Here is a 9,784-nt window from a genome sequence, read left to right as displayed (position 1 = left end):
GAGGCGGCGGGGCAAGGAGCATCGGGGCAACGGGCGTTAACGGGGGTATTCTTTGTGTTTCCTTTTTTTCAGGCGAGGAGGAATAAGGATCCCTTATTTGGGAGGCTGTCGGGATTCCCGCCACTCCCCTTCCTGCCTGTTTGTTTGTACATGGAGAGTTGTGCAACCCCTCACCTCAGGGCCTGAGGCTCTGAGGAGAGCAGGAAGTCAGACGGGGTGGAGGGGTTCTGGAGGCAGAAATGAGCCCGAGGAGCGTGGTAACGGGTCGCCTGGACCCTTCCCTCGGTTGCAGTAGAAAAGTGATTTTTGAACCTTTGCACCTCCGAGCCTGCCTCCTTCACAGGGACGAGTGGCCGTGTCGCGCCACTGCTGCTGTTGCTTGGCCCTCTCACGGGGCTCAGCCAGGTGCCTTCGTCAGGTGTTTCTGGTGGCAGAGTGTTTTTCCTGCCTTGGTACATGGCTGGTGGTTGTGGCACTGAGCCGGGGAAGAAGGGCATCCCTCTTCTGTGTAGCATGTACATTGCTGTGCTGCGTTTCCAAAAAGATGACTGTGGGGGGATCTTCTAAATACTTAAAGGGAGGGTGCCAGGGGGATGGGAACAGTCTTTTTTCAGTGGTGCCCAGTGATAGGACAAGAGGTAACGGGCACAGACTTGAACATAGGAAGTTTCATCTCAAAATGAGGAGGAGCTTCTTTACTTTGAGGGTAGCGGAGCACTGGCACAGGCTGCCCAGAGAGGCTGTGGACTCTCCGGCTCTGGAGACATTCAAAACCCGCCTGGACGCCATCCTGTGCAACCTGTTGTAGGTGCCCCTGCTCTGGCGGGGGAGTTGGACTAGATGATCTCCAGAGGTCCCGTCCAACCCTGACCATTCTGTGATTTTGTGAAGTCAGGGATAGCTGGAATTGTGTGCAGCTATTATGTTATAACATATTTGCGTCCGAAGAATTGAAATGGCACTCTTAGGTCTCTGAGATGCACAGATGGAAGTGATTGTCACATGTAAAATACCTTTATGTTGGAGGCAGAAGTGATTATTTTATATAGCTGCTAGGCCAGGGATCAATGAAAGGGCTGCAGTTTTAAACACTTTAAAAAAAAAACCAAAACAATGCAGAAATGCACAAGGGACAACTGATCTAGAGAACAGGAGGTGCTTTATCTTTTTTTTAAATTACCATTAAGAAGAAGCTTTAGAAAAATGAAAATTTTAGATTAAAAAAAAATAAATTTTAAATGTTAGCACCAGTTGATAAAAGTTTATGATTGATCAGTAGCTGACAATAGGATAACTTCAGTTCTATCTTTGTGTTTTCAGAAGAAATAAATATCACAGGATCGAGGATTTTCAACAGATTTAGGTCACAAAAATGGAGATGGTAATGTGGTTTTTCCTTATCATTATGAAGAATTAAGCTCAACAACCCCCCCGCCAACTGAAAAGCGAGACATATTCCTAGAGACACAGCTTATTTATAACATACCAAAGCAAATCTTCGCCTAGCATATGCACAGGGACAAAGATGTTGTCAGAGTCTCCAGAATAACTCAGTTGTTTAATATCCCAGTGACTATGATATTTTATAGTTAGCTTAACCAATGCATCCTATCAATTTAGCTCTCTGAGGCCACTTTGAATAACAAATCATCTCAGTGAGATTTTTAAAATTCTGAATATAACATTAATGGAGATCACAGTTGCATGCAATTTCTCTGAAATGGACAAAATGGTTACAATATATTGAAATATTAGAGCATCATGGGAATTGACATGACATTGTATGCTCAATATTGCACTAATTTTACCCTTGGTCATTTTAACTCTGATAGAAGAAATGGAAAAGGCCTTAAGATTTATTAGAGGAAACTATTCAAGAGCTGGATGATTAAAAGATGTTGCAAGGGTTTAGGTACTGTTCCTGGCCTATAAGGCAGATTGACTTTTGTGCAAACGCTAAGCCCAAGTGAAATTTTTGAGGTTCAATGTAAATGTCAGTCTCTGCTATAAGTCTCAGAAACCAGAGTTAGCAATTCTGCACTCTTCTTACATTCTGAAGATCAAAATGATCTAATATAATGGGGACAAAATATTGTAGGCAGGAATATTGAATTCCCTGGCAATGAAAACCGTTTCTTCGTTTTGTCTATTATTTCAAGCTATGTCCATGCCGAACATCTTGTAAAGCAAAGAATAACTGAACTTTTTGATGCTCCAATAACATTGTCAGCGCAAACTGTTCGCAGAGGAAAAAAATACTTAGAAAACATATACCTGTCTCTTCCTTTAACAGGTATCTTACTGCTTTTGTACTGGCAAATGTGATTAGATGATTGAATTATTAGATTATTAAATTATTATATTATTTAGGTTATTAAATTATATTATTTAGATTATTAAATAAATTATTATTAAGGAATTGTGCGTATTACATGTGTACTTTTGGATGATACATAAGAAAAAGGCATTAATATGCAGTAACATGGCAAATATCTCTGTTGCCTTTGAGCTGAAGGCAGATGGTTCCTGCTACCTCAGAGCTTCCCACTTATGTTCTGTCATTGCAATTACAAAATTTGAGATAAAGGCATCCAAATAAAGAAATCTTAAGATAGAGGTTCCCAAATAAAGTGATGGTATGATTGGTAATGGAATTGACTGACAATTAAAGGAATGCAATAAAATGAGGACCGTGTATCGCAGTCTTAAGGGAAACAGAACCAGCCTGATATTGTTTGGGGCAGAATTACATGGTTGGTTAATTAAAATGATACTGTATAGTACACTCACATTACTTTAAGATATTTGACTTATTGCTACTTTAAGGTGTGTGGCTTGGTACTGGGTGGTTCTTAAAAACAATAGAGTAATATATAGTCAGAAATGGTGAGCAGCATGTGGATTTAGAATTGTTTGATACGTCTCCAGACTGTACTTGTGAATGGATGATCTTCCCTGAAGAAGGGGTATGTCTAGATGTTTCTCTCATTTCTAACCCTTTTTTCATGACCTGGAAGAAGAGGTGGAATCAAAATTACTGATTTTGTGGATAATGCCAGGTCCAGGAAAATTATGCAGACTACTGACACAGCACAATCTGGATACTCAGCTTTTGTGATATTAAGTATTCTAAGTGTAAAGGCACAGCTAGAAACAAAGCATGATGCATGCTTAGGGGGTGCACTTCTCTGTTGTGGCCATCAGTGATTGCGAGGTGAACTTGGTAGTCACAGTAAATAACCAGTCACCATAAGTTTTAATCACTATTCTGTGACCCAAAAAGCAAACCCCATCTTTTGATGAGAAATAGAGGAACCTGAAGTAGAAAAGCAGAACTTTATTACTTTTGTGTCAGTTCTTTGGTCTGAATACTAGTGCAGTGTTGTGTCTAGTTCTTCTGTTCTAAAGACCAATGTTGAATAAATGGAGAGGGTTAAAAAAAAAAAAAAAAGAGACTTTAATGGCAGAAAGAACGTTTCTTACAGTGCCAGGCTGCTGGAGATTGGACTGTCCTCAGCCTCGCTTAGTGGGCTGTTCTTGCCTCAAGTGATGACTGGGAGGAGAACTAGTCCAGCAGAGTATGTCTGAGGTTCAGTTTGCTAATGAGGAGAAGGGGTGAGGAATCTGCAGCCCTTTACAAAAAACATCCGCTGTGGTGTCACCTGCCACGCGAGGGGCTGAGGCAGTGGGCAGCTGCCCGTCCTCAGCCAGCTCTGTGGCTGTGTGTGCTCCGAGCCAAAGTGAAAGGGCTGAGGGAAGTCGTCTGAAATCTAACAAAGTTTTGAAGAAAAAGACCTTTAGTTCCTTCAGTAAGGGAGAAAATTTTAAACCTTATAAATTCTTAAATAAAGTTCGTAAAATAATTTTGTAAGACGGATCTAAGACAACTACAGCAATTTGTTGCAGTAAATGGAACATATTCTTGCATTCACGCATTACAAATAGGTAAGGTCAAGACCCCCAAATGTACAATTTGTCATAAAATTTAGCGAATCTAACAATGACTTATTTCATTCTGGTTTACTGCTTCAGATCATTAGGGTAACATTCAACGGTCATTTCAACTTTTCATATACAAATTGAGCCCAGTAGAAGAAGTTACAATCCAGCGGTCCAGAACATCTTAAGAGGTACTGTAAATGAACTTGAGTTTGGAAACTGCTGTTAATCTTAAAGACATTTCAAGTGTAATCTCTCTGAAAAGATCTGCAGATTGAAGGAATGTGGAAAGAAACCTTTTAATTGACTCCTCCCTCAAAGCTCTAAGTGCTGGTGGGCACGACAGAGTGACTTTGACAGCATTTCTAAAAATCTTGTTAAAGGAAGCAATTATTTCAGGCGTTAGGCCTAGTTCTCCTCCTTCTGGAGTTTTCCATGGCAGCCTAACTAAGACTGTGTAGCTTTTCATGTTTCTTTCAATTAACGTTTAACAGATAAAATAAATATGCTAGGAATGGTTCAGATACTATTGATCCTACTCTGGAGCAGAGGATGGCCTGAATGACTTCTGTTGGCTCCAGTCTATTTTGTGTCATACTACAGTACCCTTGTTTGACACACACACGGCACCTATGATTTTTATGCTTTTTTAACCTCAGGAGCTCTGTAGAAGCTGGAAGTGTACAGAAAAGGCTGGAGGCAAGTTCCTCAGGCTTCTGCAATAGAATCCAAAGATAGGTACCAAAAACTGTCTGTGCAGTAGATGGAAGGAGTTCCTGCCTCAGAGCGAGATTCATAATAGCTTCTTGCGGTGGAAGGACCCATGTAAGACAGCAATAAAAATAGCAACAAAGGGTAAAACTCTCAGTTTCTGACTATTTCTGGGGTACAGGCACATAACTGTTTCCATGGGAAACTGCCTGGAACACCTCCTAAAATTAGGCAACTCATTAATTTCTATGTAAATTGCACGCAGGGGTGAGTCATTCCTTTAGTACTGTAGGAAACATTAATGGTATTGGCCTGGCTTTTCTATCATTGCCAAAAAAATTTAGAGCTCTCACCAAGGATGTGAGGAACTCAGATGCACCACCTTCTACCTCTGATGGTTCTAGTTATCTTGCCCAACTTGCAGGGATGTGGATTCATCACACAACAATCACTGTTTTGACATCACATAACAATAAGTGTTATGACTTAATCAAAAAATATTGTGCCTTCCCATATTTTTACCTATTTTATCCAATGTAGATTTAATGTAAGATATGATGCAGAATGGGATATATGAAACAGAGGGACCCACCCACAGTCATACTAAAGTTTTCTGTTCTGTGGCTGAATAAATCTGTGATGCTTTGTAGAGCATCAAAGTCCTGTGCACAGAGAGGGTATGAGGTAGGGTCCAAATGGGATATACACCCTGCAGCTTTGTCATCTGGGTGGCTGCAAGTCTGTCGTGTGTTCCACCAGGTTGTGCTGATAGAAATGGGAAGGAGAGGCTGTAGTTTTCATTACCTCCCACACAGTAAATAAGCAGAGTGTATGATATAATCCATGGGTACATGAAAATGTGTTGTTATAATTGCTCATAAAGAAGGTTGCTCTTGTTTATTAGAGTTCCTGTTGAAGCTGTTGGTGGGATATAGGCTGCTTCTTGTCTTTAGGTTAGAAGGGTGGTTACCATCTTCTGTCTCTTCATGAGCTTAGCGTAGCTCATGTGGAATGAATGACTTCGTGATACCTGTGTTCAGAATGGCTTGATTTTCATCCATGTGTAGACTTGTACTCTCTACAATCCCTACTCAGGTTTTACATGAGCCAAAAATATGCCCTTGCTGCAAAGAAGGTGAATGGTACCCTGGTCTGCATTAGGCAAATTATTGCCAGCAAGTTGAGGGAGGTGATCATTCCTCTCCACTCAGCACTGGTGAGGCCACACTTGGAGTGCTGAGTCCGATTCTGGGCTCCCCAGTACAAAAGAGACGTGAACATACTGAAGGGAGTCCAATGAAGGGCCATGAAGGTGATGAAGGGACTGGAGCATCTTTCCTATGAGGAGAAGCTGAGAGAGCTGGGACTGTTCAGCCTGGAGAAGAGAAGGCTCAGGAGGGTTCTTTTAGATGTTTTTAAATACCTGAGGGGAGGGTATAAAGAGGACAGAGCCTGGCTCTTTTCAGTGGTGCCCAGTGACAGGACCAGAGGCAATGGGCACAACCCGAAATACAGGATGTTCCCTCTGAACATCAGGAAACATCTTTTTACTGTGAGGGTGACCAAGCATGGGCACAGGTTCCCCAGGTTGGTTCTGGAGTCTCCAGCCGTGGAGATACTCCAAAGCCACCTGGACATGGTCCTGGGCAACCAACTCTAGGTGGCCCTGCTTGAGCCGCTTGGGTTGGACAAGGTGACCTCCAGAGGTGCCTGCCAACCTCAATCGTTCTGTGATTCGGTGATTTGTGGCCTGATTTACCGTAGTACTAAGATTACAGTGGTCATATCTCAAACTGGTTGTTCCAGGTCCCGTTTTAGTCAATGGAGAAAAAAAAAAAATAAAAAAAAAATTGAGTTTTTGAGGTGTGATTCATTGCACATTGAAGTAGTCATCCAAAAATAGGTCAGATGGACTGTGCCCTAAAAGTGCCAATATGACTGTGAAGGAAACCTGAGGTGACTGGCTTAATTGGACACAGGTACCCTGCAGCTGTCTGGTGTTAGGTAAGACGAATCCCAGCCAAAGATTTAATGAACAAGGTGTACTATACTCTTATGTCTGCCCAGCATGCTGCTGACAATTGATCGTGTAGGTGCAATGGACAACATACTGTCCAGCTGGGGAGGATGGACAGGATGAGGATCTGAATCAGCGGGTGAGATACTTCATCGCTGTTCAGAACGTTTTTCTTCAACAGTAAATGGGCAGTGAGGTCTCAGAAGGACTCGGCTCTGAGGCAGCTGCTGAAATTGTTTCTTGGTGTATAGTGAGACATGCAGCCAGTTCTAAAAGGCTGTTTTTAGATCATGGACATATCTGCCAGCACAGATAAGGAGCTGCCTGCCAATTCCAAACATACACACACACAGACATTTACTCAATCACACACAAACATAAACAAGCAAATAAACAACCTCCCCCCCTCCCATAAACTAATCAAGCTTTTTCTCCTTCAGATGGAAAAGGAAGAAAGAAACAGCCTGCTATTGTTTTGGTTTGTTTTTTTCTTCTTTTCTATTTTTAAATACAAGGAGGGGCTTAGATACTATATTGAAGCTGGAGCTATTTAGATACGTAAATAAAATATGCAGATTTAAGAGTTAGTTTAGCCCTATCTATCTGGAAAATAGACGGAAATAAAATCATGAAACTTTTGCCAGCTTTATTAAATGAGATTGGAATCCATCCATTATGTGGGGGCCTTCAATCTTCACACTATGAATCAACAAAATCAATGAATGTTGGGCTTAATTGGCCAAATTGATTGTATATTAAAACTGATTTAATTACTTTGTTGTCATTCTAGTAGGAGTAAATTTGGCTAAGTCACTTTGATTTTTAAATGCCAGTCTTTCTGTAGGAATTTTGGAAGGAGTTGGGGAATGACCTTGTTCAAGATTCAGAATAATGATTGTTTTGGCTTGGTAAGCCTGGCCCTGTTTTCCCTGCCTTGAAACTTTCTCTCATCTGTTGAGGAACCTTCAGAATTGAATTGAATTGAAGGAAAAGTGCCCTGAGACTTTCTGTGAGTATTCAAGTAGTGGATAACATGAATTTTTAAGCTGACATAACAAGTCTGATTCATTCCTGACATAGCTGGGCATAATACTGGAGATGTTAGAGTATGTGGAAGATAGCACTGCCAGAGAATGTGCCATAAATATAAAAGAGAATAATTAAATTAGATCCTCTCAGGATGAACGTGCTAAACTGAGACCAAAGTGCATGTACAGTATATTAAAAAAAAAAATACTTGTACTGCACAGGCAGTGATTTGGCTGATGTTTGAATTCAGTGAAACTTTTCATGCGAATAATTTCAGTGAAGCTACTCATGAGAGTAAGTTCCTCTCATGGAGAAATGGGTTCGTGGAGTCACTGACATATTTCTGACCTGAAGCCATGTAGATGCAATAAGACTGAAACCAGCCATTTTATTTCTTTTATTATTTGTGGTTCAGTGGCTGAGTCAGGCGGTTGGAGTTCTCTTTTTCCTTCTGGTATAACGTTGAAAAACTATTTCACCATTGTGTGCCACGGTTTCCTTAGTTACAGGTATGAATAGTAGTGCATAACCATCTTTGAAAAGAGTTTTGAGAATTGTAGAGTAAAGCTTGAGAGTGAAAAGTATTTGTATTATTTTCACTGTCAGAATTCACCAACTGCAGGTTTGTCCCCTTTTGCAGTACTCATACATCGCTCTGTCCAATTGGTATTTTGGAGGTTATAAACACATATCTTGTAACACTGAAAAATAACACCATTGAAGATGAGCCAACAGCAAAACATTGGTATTTTGGAGGTTATAAACACATACCTTGTTAACACTGAAAAATAACACTATTGAAGATGAGCCAACTGACATTATGTTAAACAGCACATCAGAATTAATTCAATTTTATCTGTTGGTTTTTTTTTAATGGATATCATGAAGACCTTTATATCATTGATTTTGGTTATGTCATGGCTATCTACACCTCTGGATTTCACTGAATAAAATTTCTTGAGCTGTGGGCCAATGCTTTGTAAGGCCACCCATACAACAGCGAAATGGTTGGGAACTCCAGCCCACTGAGTGAGACTCAGTTCCAGATTAAGACCTTTGCAGTCAGACCTCTCTATGTGAAACAGGAATCTGTGCTGCCGTCTAACAGAGATGGAGATCTGGTTAAAACACTCAGTAGTGACTCCAGAATGTCCTGGCCAGCTAATGGAGACTGGTTTCAGCCATCTAAACAGAGGTATCTATCCTCACTTTTAGGTGGTGTGAACCTGGCCTGTAGTTGTCATTCAAGAAAGGTGCGGGTCTCCTCTAAGTCCCTTGTCACATGTGCCTGCCAAATGCACATGCCTTAGACATCCTGGAGCATCCAATGATGGGAGATAACAGTAAATCAACTGTATCCCTCTGCCCAGGCTTGATTCAGTCATCATCACGTAGGCTCTTAGTGCCGTTTGAGGTGAAAGAGGGTACGTAAGACCTCTGCGTGGGGCTGGCAGGTATCGTTAAAACTGGAAGAGAAATACACCCCTCTGGAGTGGCAGCTGAGAGCCAGCTGGATACCCTGGGAACTGGCTAGAGCTAGGGGTCTGCCCAAGTGATGGAACTGAGATCTCTGAGTCTAATCTAGGTTGTGCTGAACCACTCTCCAGGCTCTGCTGACTGTACTGACTAGATCACTATTGATTATAATGGAAAGACATCTAGATCATGTGAAGTTGTCTAAAATTGGGCATGTTTGTCCTGAACCATGTTTGTCCTGAACTGAATTCTAAGTTGTTTCTTTTTTTTTTTTTTTTTTTTTTGCTATTTTGAACACATTAGAACAGAACAGAATAGAATATTTCAGTTTTGTAGGGACCTACAACAATCATCTAATGCACCTGCCTGACTACTTCAGGGCTAACCAAAAGTTAAAGCATTATTCTAATCTGCAAGTAATCCTTTTCTAAAATATGCCCTGTTTTCTTTTATAACACATTCTATGTGTTCTTCTTTTTCCGTAAGTCTTTTATTTTTCTTCAATAACATAAAGAACAATAAAACATCCCTTTCCAAAGTGATGTTTCCAAACACCACTTTCTGCTATAGCGAAGTGAACTGCATCAGTGGCTGACAGGGAAAGCAAATATG

Source organism: Charadrius vociferus, unplaced genomic scaffold (assembly GCF_000708025.1).
Source record: "Charadrius vociferus isolate BGI_N301 unplaced genomic scaffold, ASM70802v2 scaffold92, whole genome shotgun sequence".
Lineage (NCBI taxonomy): Eukaryota > Metazoa > Chordata > Aves > Charadriiformes > Charadriidae > Charadrius > Charadrius vociferus.
Note: the sequence above shows the minus strand (reverse complement) of the source record.